The sequence below is a fragment of the Mus caroli genome, chromosome 4 (genome assembly GCF_900094665.2).
Source record: "Mus caroli chromosome 4, CAROLI_EIJ_v1.1, whole genome shotgun sequence".
Taxonomy (NCBI): domain Eukaryota; kingdom Metazoa; phylum Chordata; class Mammalia; order Rodentia; family Muridae; genus Mus; species Mus caroli.
This window is the reverse complement of record NC_034573.1, coordinates 30,673,171-30,686,069: the sequence shown is the minus strand read 5'-3', so window position 1 is coordinate 30,686,069 and position 12,899 is coordinate 30,673,171. Positions and strand designations below refer to the sequence as shown.

At 36.9% G+C, this 12,899-nt stretch overlaps 1 protein-coding gene across 15 annotated transcripts in view; it reads left to right on the top strand.

Moving 5' to 3' along the window:
- The window catches only part of Lingo2 (leucine rich repeat and Ig domain containing 2), a 1,160,577-nt gene that overhangs the window by 623,504 nt on the left and 524,174 nt on the right, over positions 1 to 12,899 (top strand). The window contains exon 7 of one of the 15 annotated variants that reach the window (XM_029476367.1): positions 1,515 to 1,617. The exons of the other annotated variants lie outside the window; for them this stretch is intronic. The gene's annotated coding sequence lies outside the window, so the exon portion shown is untranslated. The remainder of the gene's footprint in view (positions 1 to 1,514; positions 1,618 to 12,899) is intronic. 15 annotated transcript variants of the gene reach the window in all.

The window sequence follows — 12,899 nt, the reverse complement described above, 5'->3', positions numbered from 1 at the left end:
ACAGATATTGTCTTTTTGTAATGTGTTATTGATTTTTACTATTGTGATTGAAAATAACATTAAGCTCTTTTATAGGTTTTATCCCCAACCCCCACCCCGAATCTGAGGTGCCTGCAGCTTTCACTCCTTTCATACAATTCATCTGGGAAAAGTATTATTTAATATTTGAAAGAACCACCAGCACAATGTTAATTGGGTCAACCTGTGCACAGGCCTTTATGTTTATACTGATTGATAGGACATGGGAAATTAGCATATTTATGGAGACATTACACTCTCTTTTTGTTGTTGCTGGGGCAAAGGCATTCCAATTTTAGGTGCTTTTTTTTTTTTTTTTTTAATTTGGACAAAACTGTACTTTACGTTGTATGAAACCTGGCAAGTGTAGTTATTGCCTGAGGGATGATTTGCTCAAAATGGAATGGCAGATGGTACATCCTGATGTATTGCTGTAGTACAATATTCTGTGTTATCTTCATCATCATCTCCATCACTATCCTTGCAGTATTAAACACATCTGGAGCTGTCTGATCCAAACGTGTAGTTCACAGGCATTTTGCTTCGGGGCTACCTCCTCTTCTGTGTCTCAGTTCACCTTGTCTCACAGGGTCGTTTTGCATGTTCCTTCCTACCCCAAGTCCCTTTTCCTCCATTTCATTATGTTAAGAAACACTTTTCACTGATGTCTCCACCTTCAGTCATATCATGTTAAAGCAATAACTTCTGTGACAAGTGTAAACATATTTTAAAGAAGAAAGAAATGATGTCCAGAGTTATTTTTTAATAGCGACAAGACTGAGCAACTAATTAAAAGGAGAAATAGGATTAGAAATTTTATGTATACATATATTCTATGATGTTCTATTTTCATATTTACTCTTTGTCTCTCTCTTTGTGTACATTTATATTCTTGACCTATAAATCAGAAAATAGCAGGTGTTTAAACTAACAGTATTCCTTGTATTATATATTTACATCATTTTTCTAACCAATCACATTTAGCTTTTTTTTTTTTACAGCAAATGTGCTTTTGAAATTCTTATTTATCTCCAAAAGAATAGTAAACCCAGTAGCTAGAATGGTAATAGTAAATAAATGTATTCAAAATTGATCTGTTATATTTTAAAAAATTTACTTACTAATTAGTTGGTTGCTTTTTTGGTTTTTGGTTGTTTTTTGTTGTTGTTTTTTTTGTTTGTTTGTTTGGTTGGTTTGTTTTGTTTTGTTTTGGTGGGGTTTGTGTGTGTGTGTGTGTGTGTGTGTGTGTGTGTGTGTGTGTGTGACTTGTTCTTTCTGTGAAGCTCTGACTGCTCTGGAACCCACCCTGTAGACCAGACTGGCCTCAAAATGACAGAGCTACCTCTACCTCTGGTACACAGTGCTGGGATAAAGGCGTGGGCCACCATTCCTCACTTGACGTCATCTGAGCTGATGACTAACGGGTAGATTAGGAGGGTTTTAAAGCTTTAGAAAGTGCCACTTTGGTGATATTCATGTTTGCCATCTTTGTGCAGGGACAATGCATTGTTGGTAACTATGGACTAGTTATGCCTGATGACACAAATTGCAAATGTAGGAAAAAAAACACTATCATGGATACATGACATGTATTAACAGGTAAGATGTAAAACTTTAATTTTGTCTGAAGTAAGAGATACGTAGGTTAAACAATAATATATGGGGAAAATGTGGCTATAATCTCAGTCTCCTCAAGTATTGAATCTGTATTAGAAAAATATATGTTTATAAGTGATAAAAGTTGGCTTCTATTAGTTTCAACTTACATATAGGATTTTTTTCCACAAATCCAGTGTGTCAATAGAAGGAATGGGTTATCATATTGTTTAATGTCAATTTATGGTCTATGTAGGTGCCAGATGGATGCCAGATGGACTTAATTTGGCGATCCTGAAGGAAAGAAAAAACATAAGGAAGCATCTATAACTACTCCTTTGATTTAGGACTAGACTGCGAGGAACTGTCGAGGCTTCAGAAAGGAATAGTTAATAATTTTAATACACAGACCTGGAGGAGGAAGGTGACTCTCTTGAAAAAGTGCGTGCTCTATAAACACTGTACCCTTGGCTCAATGTCCAGACCCCATGTAAAATTGTACATATGGTGGTATACGCTTATAATTCTAGTGCTATGGAGGCTAAAAGATCCTGACCAGCCAATTTAGTCTACAATACAAGATCCAGGCCAACCAAAGATACTTTCTCAAAGGAGATGGATAGTGTTTATAAGGAAGATACCAGAAAGTGTTATTCATCTTCATCAGGCATAGGTAAAGGGAAATCTACACATGCATGCATATACACAAAAGGAATAATGTAGATGAATATATATTAATCTTTTCCTCATCTAAATTTAAAGGAATGAGACTTGATTTATGGTATTTATTTATTAGGTTCTGCACAATTACTTGAACATTACCCTTAATCTAAATCTCTAATTGCCAGATGTGCTCCCTGAAAATGTGCTGTTTGAAACTTTCTGGTTTACTTCTGCATTAGTAGTCTGGTGTCCTGGGGCAGCATATCACTCTGGCACGAGCCATTGGTCCATGATGTCTCCTTGAAGACCTTCTGTTCTCCCATGATCCCTCCTCTCTCTCTGTCTCTCTGCCTCTCTCTGTCTGTCTGTCTCTGTCTGTCTGTATGTTTGTCTCTGTATCTCTCTTTCTTTCTTCTCCTCATCCTCCTGGTAGTGCCTGTCATAGCTCAGAGAAAAGGAATGATAAATAAACAGAGGGATGACTTTTCAAGCAGATATTTTTCTGGTTGAGGAAGGGCTCAGAGTGAAGGGAGAACAGAACGTGGCTGTGAATTCTGACACAGAATTTTGTAAATGATCTGCCTAAAAGATTTGACTATAGGATCATTAGAAAACCAAGAATAGGAAAGCTTTGGGCCTGATGGGAGTGAGGCTTAGGAGGACAATGACAAAAAGTGGAATAGAATGGATCTCAGAAGACTGCCTTATTCATCTACAATGAATTCATGTTTATGAAAGAATAAAACACTGAGATAGTCCAGATTTATAAAGAAACAGATATCAGGTTGAAGCTAAGTTAAGGACCATTAGACAAATAATCAAACCCTATAATCTGGGTCTAGCACTCATTCAGAGTGCAGAATGGAGTCACTGATAAGTCTCTGAGAGAGGAAGGATACAGAAGAAATGAGAGCAAGACAAACATAAACTAATATTTTCTTCTCAAAATAAACCTGAAATATTTATAACTAATAATTGAAGGTCAGTAAGTATAGAAGGAGTTAGAGCAACATGAAACAAATTGGAGGTAGGTAGTAGAAATGATGTAAAAAGTCACATAGGAGCCGGGCAGTGGTGGCGGCACAGCCTTTAATTCCCAGCACTCGGGAAGCAGAGGCGGCAGGTTTTTTAGTTCGAGGCCAGCGTGATCTACAGAGTGAGTTCCAGGACAGCCAGGGCTACACAGAGAAACCTTGTCAAAAACACAAAACAAAACAAACAAACAAACAAACAAACAAAAAAACCAACAACAACAACAACAAAAAACTCACATCAGAAATTGATTTTAAAAATAATAAAATACATGTTAAAAAAGAATTTCAAAGTAAATGAATATACTTTACAAGAAAAATAGCCAACAACATGCACTATGTGAAATATAGTTTTTTTTTCAAACAAAAATAAATAGAACAAAACAACAAGAGATGGCAAAATGAGTGTTCTAGTGCAGGAAAATGAAAATTTCATTTAATACAAACCTGAAAAGGTTGATTAAACAATTATAAAAACAGAGTGAACATGTAGGTACATAGGAAGCCAAATAAGAAATATTTAAAACAGAAATCTTTAGCAGAAGAAAAAAAGGTCAGCCTTTCTCTAGAGTGACAGCGTGGACTTACGGCAGTTGTATGTCACTCTGCTGTTGCATTAGATGACAAAATATAAATAAATGCATGTACAGGACCTAGGAAAAGGTAACAAACACATACAATTACATTCCTAGCTAAATATGTTCATGAGAATAGGGAAAGATAGACTAAAAGAGGAACGAGTTGTATTACTCAGCACTGGAGTCCTCCAGAGGAAGTAAAGACTCAAAGAACCAGTTACAGTTGCTGTTACATCCGCAGTTGCACAAAGAAAAATAAACGCTGTAGAAGCAGCTAAATTATGAGCAAAAGCTCAAAAGATGAGAGTTATTTGAACACATTTTTTTTTTCAGCTTTGAACTACTCATCAAAAGACTCGTCTTGTGCAAGGGAGATCTTCCATGGGAGAGTTTTATCTCCTGTTTTCAGGCAGGAAAAAAGATTGGGATGTCTTTCTTGCATCTGCTGTTTCTCATGTGCTTTTTAACCCCCAGTAGTCCACATGTCAAAGGGTCCTATTTCAGGGCGTTGTATTCTACCACTCTGCATGGCTCCTTATTCAAAGCGACAAATCCACTTGACTGACAGTAGGAAGAAAGGGAAATCAGCCTGTGGAGTAGAAATCCTGTATTTTCTTCTTGATGTGGCAATCGGAGAGCCAGAATTAATGCACTTCAACTTTCAATTTCATTCATCTCATTTTTATCCTGGAGTGACAGTGCAGGGACACTTGGGAGACCCTTTGGAAGTCTGCATGTCCCTGAGGGCCCCCTGCTGGTTAGGAGATGAGGTTAACTGTAGCATACATCATACTTTGGCAGCCTATTGGTCACGCCAGTGACTGGCTGCCAAGGCTAATGCAGAACGACACACAAATAAGATCCCAGGATCCAATTGGCCTTGCTTTTCTCATTTCCAAAGTACTGTGTTCTCACGAATTTGAAAGTTCTTCAATTTATAAATTCTACTCCTGAAGCAGAGTGAATCAAAGCACTTGTGGCATTTGAGTCCCTCTTCCTGGGGAATGATTTATTGTGTTTGAGTTTTCATTGTGCTTCTATGGGAGGAAATAGGCTGCTGCGTAAACATTTCCTCACTGTGAAAATGTGCTCTGAGCAGCCCGGAGCATGTGCCAAGAAGTTCTAACGTTGCTTGAAAATTATGACTGCTCCATTAAGGATCCCTGAATTTTTGAATATTCAATGTAACCATGTGATTAATTTGTACCTCCTCAATTCTAGATGACTGCTTTCCAAATGCTCTCTAATCTCAGCACATTTAAAAAATAATTAAAATGCAATTTACCGTTTTTTAAGAGTGTTTGCAATAGATGTTCATAAATGTTTCAGGTAAGGCTCTTTTCTGAGGGTTTTTTTTTTTTTCCTAAAATTGTGTCTCCCCTCCAATCCCTTTAATTCAACATTTAACAGGTACAGGGATTTCTCATAAATAAACATGTGAACTGATTGAAAGGAGTGATTAAATGCCATTCAAAAGCGAGCATCCTATCTTCCTTTCCTAGAAAGTCTCTTAAACAGTTTCAATTAAGAAGAGGTGAACACCTCAGAATAAAAGAGGGCATCCGAATCAGTTACAGTAAAGGTCAAGGTCTCTGGGAAGGCCTTCTGCTGTGGTTAGGGTGGGCAAGAAGAAGAAATGGAGGATTGAGTTTCAGGCCTCAGATTCGTTTGTCTCTGGCAAAGGCCTTTCCATCTGGTTAAGTGAAGATGAATGGATGAAGAATCACAGTGTTCTTACTTAATCAGCTTAATCACCTTGAAAAATTGAGGTAGTTATTCTGCCTACCAGGCATGAAAGGGCCTAAGTGATATTTGCCAAGTTGTTTCCACACCTTGATTATCAAGTTGTATGTGTTGCCACGGTGCTGGCGTCGCTTCAAATTTACTTCCTCTCGGCATCCTGGCTAATGTTTGGGAAAGCAAAATAAAATAAGTAGAGATAGGTTTTGTCATTTTAAAATATTTCTGAATGCCCCCCCCAAAGTCTGACAGAGAAAGAACACAGGTGTTTGCTACCCAGTCTGGGCTCTAATTTAAATGAAGAGCTATTTAGCATAAGGTAATGCTCCTTAGGATAGAATGTTTTCAGTACAGTAGCGGGAGCAGCAACGTCAGCCACTTAGCAACCACAGAGGCTGCTGATGAGAGTCAGGTACTCTCCCCTCTGTGCTGCGACCATATTGTGTTCCTTTAATGCTTACATTGTTTCTATGAATTAAACACAATTGTAGCACTATTTTGGCCTCAGAAAAGAAGTGTTCAGAATTTAGCTTCTCCAGAGTTGAAAGATTTGGAGCTCTGGAAGACTCAAAGGCTGGATTATCTTTGCCAAAGAATGGAATCATCAAGGGTGGCAAGTGTTCCTTCTCTGTCGTTTCTAAAACCATCTGCTAAAGCTTGACTGTATCTCCTACTCTCTTCCTGGTGAAGATACTAAAGTATCGCTAAGGCCATTTGGACACAATCCCTAACAATCCCCAAAGCTTCCACACTCGGGGGGGGGGGGGCAAGAACTTCAAGCAAATAGACTCTTTTCACAATACAGGTTTTCCTCACTGTTTTGAAGATTACTTCTTATCAGATTCTATTTTTTCCTTTACTAAAGGGAATATAGGAACATATTTGAAGATGTTTATCTTGAACATGAGAAGAAAGTTGGGCTGGCAAGACAGGTCAGTGGGTAAAGACACTTGCCACCTCCCTAGCAACCTGAATTTGATACCTAGTCATACCATTGGTGAAAGGGGAAACCAACTTCTACAAATCATCCTCTGACCTCTGCATGTATGCCATAGCATGTTCACACACACACACACACACACACACACACACACACACACACAAATATGATCAAATAATAAGTATAAAATTTTAAAAGAAAAAGTATTTATGGCAAAATTTGGCTATAATTTATATTTTTATGTTTTCAAAAATAACCTGAGAGATTTTAGATCAATTTAGAATGAAAAGTGAAGTGGTTTCAATACAGATATAGGAAATAGAGTAGAAAGAAAAAATTAAAAAAAAAACGGGCGTGGTGGCTCACGCCTTTAATCCCAGTACTCAGGAGGCAGAGGCAGGTGGATTTCTGAGTTTGAAGTCTACAAAGTGAGTTCCAGGACAGCTAGGGCTATACAGAGAAACCCTGTATTGACCCCCCCCCCAAAGGAAATAGAGTAGATTTCAGACACTGTGATAACAAAAGAATATTCATCTTTTAGACTGATGTCATGTTGTATGCCTTTAATTCAGCACTTAGAAGGTGGAGACAGGCAGCTCTCTATACAAGGCCTGTCCAGTCTATGTAAAGAAATCTAGTCAGGGATGCTGAGTGATTCTCTATTTCAAGTAAATAAGTGTTGAAATAATATATTTATTTGCATCTATAATTTCAAACTGTAACAATTTAACCTGCAGTTATCCTATAGTAGTTATTCCACAAATACAAATTATGTTGACTCATAGATGAATGAATAAATATATGGAGGAATAGATGGGTGAAAAAGCTAGAATAACCTGTTTCTGCAAAATTTTATATGATTGTATTACAACAAATGAAGTTTACATGTGAAGATAAAAATGTCTATATGTGAGTATGTGTGTGTTTGCGTGTTTTTGTAAGTTTGTGTGTGTATTTGTATGTATATGTATGTATGTGTTTATGTGTGCATATGTGTGTTTTTGTGTAGTGTGTGTGTAGGTATCTGTGTGTATATGTCTGTGTGTGTGTGTGTGTGTGTGTGTGTGTGTGTGTTTCTGGACTTCTTTCAGTAAATTAAGAACAAGTGTCTAATTTACTACAGAGGTATTTACGTCTTTTACATTTCAAGCCAGAATTACTAATTGGATACTTTAAAATATAGAGTTGCAAGCTGCATACAAGAATCTATTATTTTTCAGGCCAAGCAACTGGCACTACATAAGTACCATTTGTTGTAACTGAATTATCTTACTTTCTGTTAAAATATTAACACAACCAAAATCTGGACTTCATATGTGTGTGTATCAGGTCTACCATAACAAAATGCCACAGATCTATTGGCCTAGACTGTAGACTGTATTTCTCCACCCTTGAAGGCTAGAAATCTAAGATCAAGGGATGGTGAAGATTTGTTTCTGTTAAGTCTTCTCTTCCTGCCTCATTAAAGGCTCATTTCCATTTTACAGAAAGGGAGAGAAATATTGTAGGGTTAACGCTATGCCTGTGTGCCCACCTCATTTACCCATTTGCTAATCCTTTTGGGGCTCTATCTAGAAATACATCATTTTAGCAGATACACAGAACATATTCCATGAGTAGTACTTGAACACCTTATCACCTTTATTAGTGAAAATTGTTCTAAATGCTGACATGTGGGATAGGTAGACAGGAAAATATATCAGACAGGGAAGAACATTCTTCCAAAATGAGTTCAAAGTTAATATATTTCAGAGGCATTATAAGCCATAAAGATGGAGAGAATGACTGAATTTCTATCTCTTATCTCATATAGAGAACAATGTCAGATTTAAGCTGCAGAGACCTTAAGCCCCTAGAGCAGCAATAGGAGAAGTTTGGACACACCCTGACATTGGGATTAGTTTTTAACTTGTAAACTGGGAAGTAAGAGCCTATGTAAAAACAATAGGACAGTGAGCCCTAGGCTGAAGGAAGTTCAAGTATTGTATCCTAGAGTCTCTGGTATGTTTGTTGAATCCTGCTTGATGAAAGTCTGCTGTGTCTCTGTGAGGTCCCTTCTGTGCTAGAGATTATGACAACTATGCTTAGGTGATAAGCTAATCCAAAGAGCAAGTGTTAATTGAGAGAGAGAGAGAGAGAGAGAGAGAGAGAGAGAGAGAGAGAGAGAGAGAGAGAAAATTCCTTGCTTTCTAGTCTCATGATTTCTTAACTCTACAAAACACTTTTGTTTTGTTTGAAAACAGAAATATTTAGCCTACCATAGAAATATTTTTTTTATCAGCCTCACTCCCCAAAAATTGTAAATAAAAGATCCAAATAACCACCTTTCTGATGGAGGTCTTCTGAAATCCAACACAAAATATAAGGATCAACAGAAAACAAAGTCCAGGGCTTAGGTAAATATAACTGTATGTAAGGAGAAAAGAAAAACCATGTCACATGTGAGCTGACTTTTTATATGAAAAGAAAAATACAAAGGAAGTAGAAAGGCAAGCTTAATAAATAAGGTCATTGGCAAGAAGGGCTTCCTTCTGGTACTTTGTGTGTGCCTGACTGAAGGTGCATTTACAAGTGATCTTTCAAGTCATCTGAGTGAAATCACCTGCTTTTTTAAGCTCTATAAAATAGCATATACAAGAAAGCATTCATTTTCCTTGCTGGTGTCAATAATGAGTATTAAGAAGGTAATTTACAGGCATCCCAATAGATGTAATGATATTCTTAAAATAATGACTTATGGACAAAACAAGACACCAATAAAACATTAGAGGAATATAGGCAGTGAGTTTTTATGTCATTATTGAGTCTTAAACTAGTGCTTTAAGAAAGCCAAGTCTACATTTTTTTGTAGTTCTAAATCTTGAATTACCTCACATATACTCAACCCACTCACTGAGGAAAACTGTTCTGAATACCTGTTATTATTCCTTCCAAATATGACAAAATATATTATTCGAAAAGCTATCTTCACAGTGAACCTGTCACTGTCATCTTAGCTCTAAGCAACCAAATGTTACACTTCAGTGAAATTCTTTAGCAGACACCAGGACTTATTTGTGCTGTTTTGGCAATGAGTTGATTCTGATTATATATCCACAGTAGAAGCTTTTTATAAACAATTTAAATGAATCATTTTCTTGTACTGTACAATTGACAGCTATTGGGTGTCCCCTGCCTTGACACTGCTGTTATTAATTCCTGAGCATACATTCTCTCATATCACATGTGATTTAATGCATGGTCTAGTGAAATTTGAATCAAACATACAAGATTTTCATTTCCTTACTATCATGTTGTGCTTATCTCTGAATCTTAGGTTAGGGTTTAATTGCTGTGATGAGACAGAATGGCCAAGGCAACTCTTATAAAGGCAACATTTAATGAGGGTTGGCTTAGATTCAGAAGTTCAGTCCATTATCATTGTGGGAAGCCTTGCAGCATGCAAATAGACATGACGATAGAAGAGAAGCTGAGAGTTCTACATCTTGATCTGAAGGCAGCTATGAGAATACTGTTCTGTACTGGGCAGAGTTTGATCACTAGGAGTCCTCAAAGCCCACAGTGACACACAGTGACACAGTTACTCTGACAAAACCACACCTAATAGTAGCACTTTCCATAGGCCAAGTATATTCAAATCACCAAACTCGGCCTTACTGTCAATACAAATGTTCAAGTCCATTATGAAAAGAGGAAGGATGACAAACTCCTTCAATTTGTATTTGAATTATCAACTCATTCAAATACCTAAAGTACAATTCTGGGTTAGATTCATAACCAGGGTTCTCAGAAGGGAGATCTTCTCAGTACAGATCCTTTGAGGATAGATTTTTCTTATAACAGACTGAGGAATATGTATTGTCTTCCTTAAAGATATAATCAGATATAGAATAATGCCAAGAAAAGCTAATCCCCTTAAAAGCTATTCATGTGTATTTGGTGTACAAAGCAATGGGTTTTGTAATAAGTTTATTCAAGTGTATCATATAGTTTAATCATATTCCCTCTGCATTACCCTCTCCTGCTATCCTCTACTATAACGTTCCCCTTTCCCCAAAGACAACCTACCCTCTTTAATTATCACCTTGTATGTGAATGTATATGTGTATCTGTGTATGTGTGTGTCTATATTTGTGTATCTGTGTGTGTCTCTACACAACCCATGTTCCACACAAGAAAAAAGTATTTCAGAATTTTCTTACTAGTTCACCCTTAATTTCACTTGATATTCTTATTGTCAATCCTAACAGGAGAGCCATTTCTCTTTTCTCACCTTGTGCTTACTATGTGTTCCCTACTCTTCTTTGAAGTAACGATGTTCCTGATTTTGTTATAAATTCTGAACTAGAGCCTCCAAGCTATGACTTACCTAATGTAGATGAGTCAGTAAAACATGCAGCAAGAGCTTTGTGTAGACTGTTTGCTTGAGTATGAATTTTAAAATAGAGTTACTTGAGATGGACTATTGATATTAAGTCAAATATAACTATGCTATAGTTCCCTTCAGCCTCCATTTCCCCTACCATTATAGGCCAAGAGTCAAAATCCAGTGGATCCTAAGAGGGAAACAAAGTAAGACAGCTGATAGAGAAAGAGACCATAGGCAGCAGTGAGCACAGCAAGAACAGACTCTCTCTCAAGAGGTAGCTCATGCCAAGGTGAGGTTTCTGGGGTTTGCACATACCTGGACCACACTTTTGTTCAGCCCTGCTCCCCATGGTTCACAATATGTAGTTAAAGCAACTTGAAGTAAGTATATTGGTGGCATTTCCTTGTTATTACTATTGGAGGGATTGATGTTTCCTTCAGAAAATAGTAAAATTAATGATATTTACTTGCTAATAGTTGGGGGAAGGCTCTGCCCATTCTTGCATAGAAGTAACTTACTCTCAGGTAGATGCTAAGAGGAAGGCTACCTAATTAATGTCATCAGTGATTTTTGAGTGGTCATAGTTTCTAAGAAATAACTCCCACACCAACCTCTAAAGAAACTCTATTTCCTATTGATATACTAAGAAAGATATTTAGAAAACAGGGAAATAAAATAATAAGTGGTATGTAGTCTAAAAGTTAATGGAAAATATAAAATTGAATTGAATATAAATCTGAAGATTAGTTTATCTTGTCCTACCACTGTGTTCTAGACTCATATTTGCAAATGCAGATCATATAGTAGTTACTAAATTAGAATTGCTACCCCCAGGGTCAAAAAAGGAACATGAATGTAATATTTATGTTCTGAAACCCTGAGGGAACAAAAGCCCTCTATCTTTAGTGGATATTTGTTTAATATGGTTTGAAATTATCACTTGACCCATTTCTAACAAATGATACAGACTAAATATTTATAAGATCTAGCTCATAAAAACACAATTTTGCAATTCAGTGTGTAATTGGTCACAAATTAAGACTGTGACTGAATAAACTCTTATTTGTATGAACTGTGTAAACCTTTTTTTTTACATAGAAAATGTAATGGTATCTAGCAAAGTTGCTTTCTTTCTCCACCCAGTTTACCTGAATCCTTGAATGTTGTCAGATTACAGCTAAGGGTTAAACAGCTGAGGAACATTTAATTTATATTTATTATTTTTACCTTTGGCCATACTCAAGTTAATTTCTTTGTATTCAATATCTTCTTTGTTCCATTAGTAGCAAGACAATAAGTTTATTTCCGATTTTAGTTTATGCTTTCAGGAGTGAAGTTTTGGTAATGTTCCTCAAACATCACATACCTTGTTTAATAATAGTGCTCAAGTGATTATAGCAGTCTGTGCTTAGCCAGTATGTCTTAGGGACCAATGGATTTCCTTGAATTACTCCTTTCATCAATAGGCTCATTTCATTTTTACTTTCCAGGGCCATCTCTTGGATTGGTTCATGTTGAATATAACAATTGGTGTCTATCTTTCCCTGACTTGAATCCTCAGCAAAATCCACTACAGTTTCCTCATTGCTACATCCTGCTCTTGTCAATAGCTTTACTTTTCGTACCCCACCCCCCATCCTCCGGATCTTTTTTCCAAGCCCTGGTTTCTGTCTTGTCTCTTGTGTAAAATCTGACTACTATTTTTGTTTTGTTTTCACATTTTTCATTTTATTTTATGTGCATTGGTGTGATAGTGTCAGATAACCCAGAACTGTGAGACAGTTGCAAGCTGCTGTGTGTTTCCTGGGAATTGAACCCTGGACCTCTGGAAGAGCAGCCAATGCTCTTAACCAATGAGCCATCTCTCCAGCTGCAACGTAGACAAGATTTTACCATGGGATATGTTCTATCTCCTGGTGATTTCTGCATTTCTGTCTTCTGGATCTGCAAGCCTGGGCTTCCTT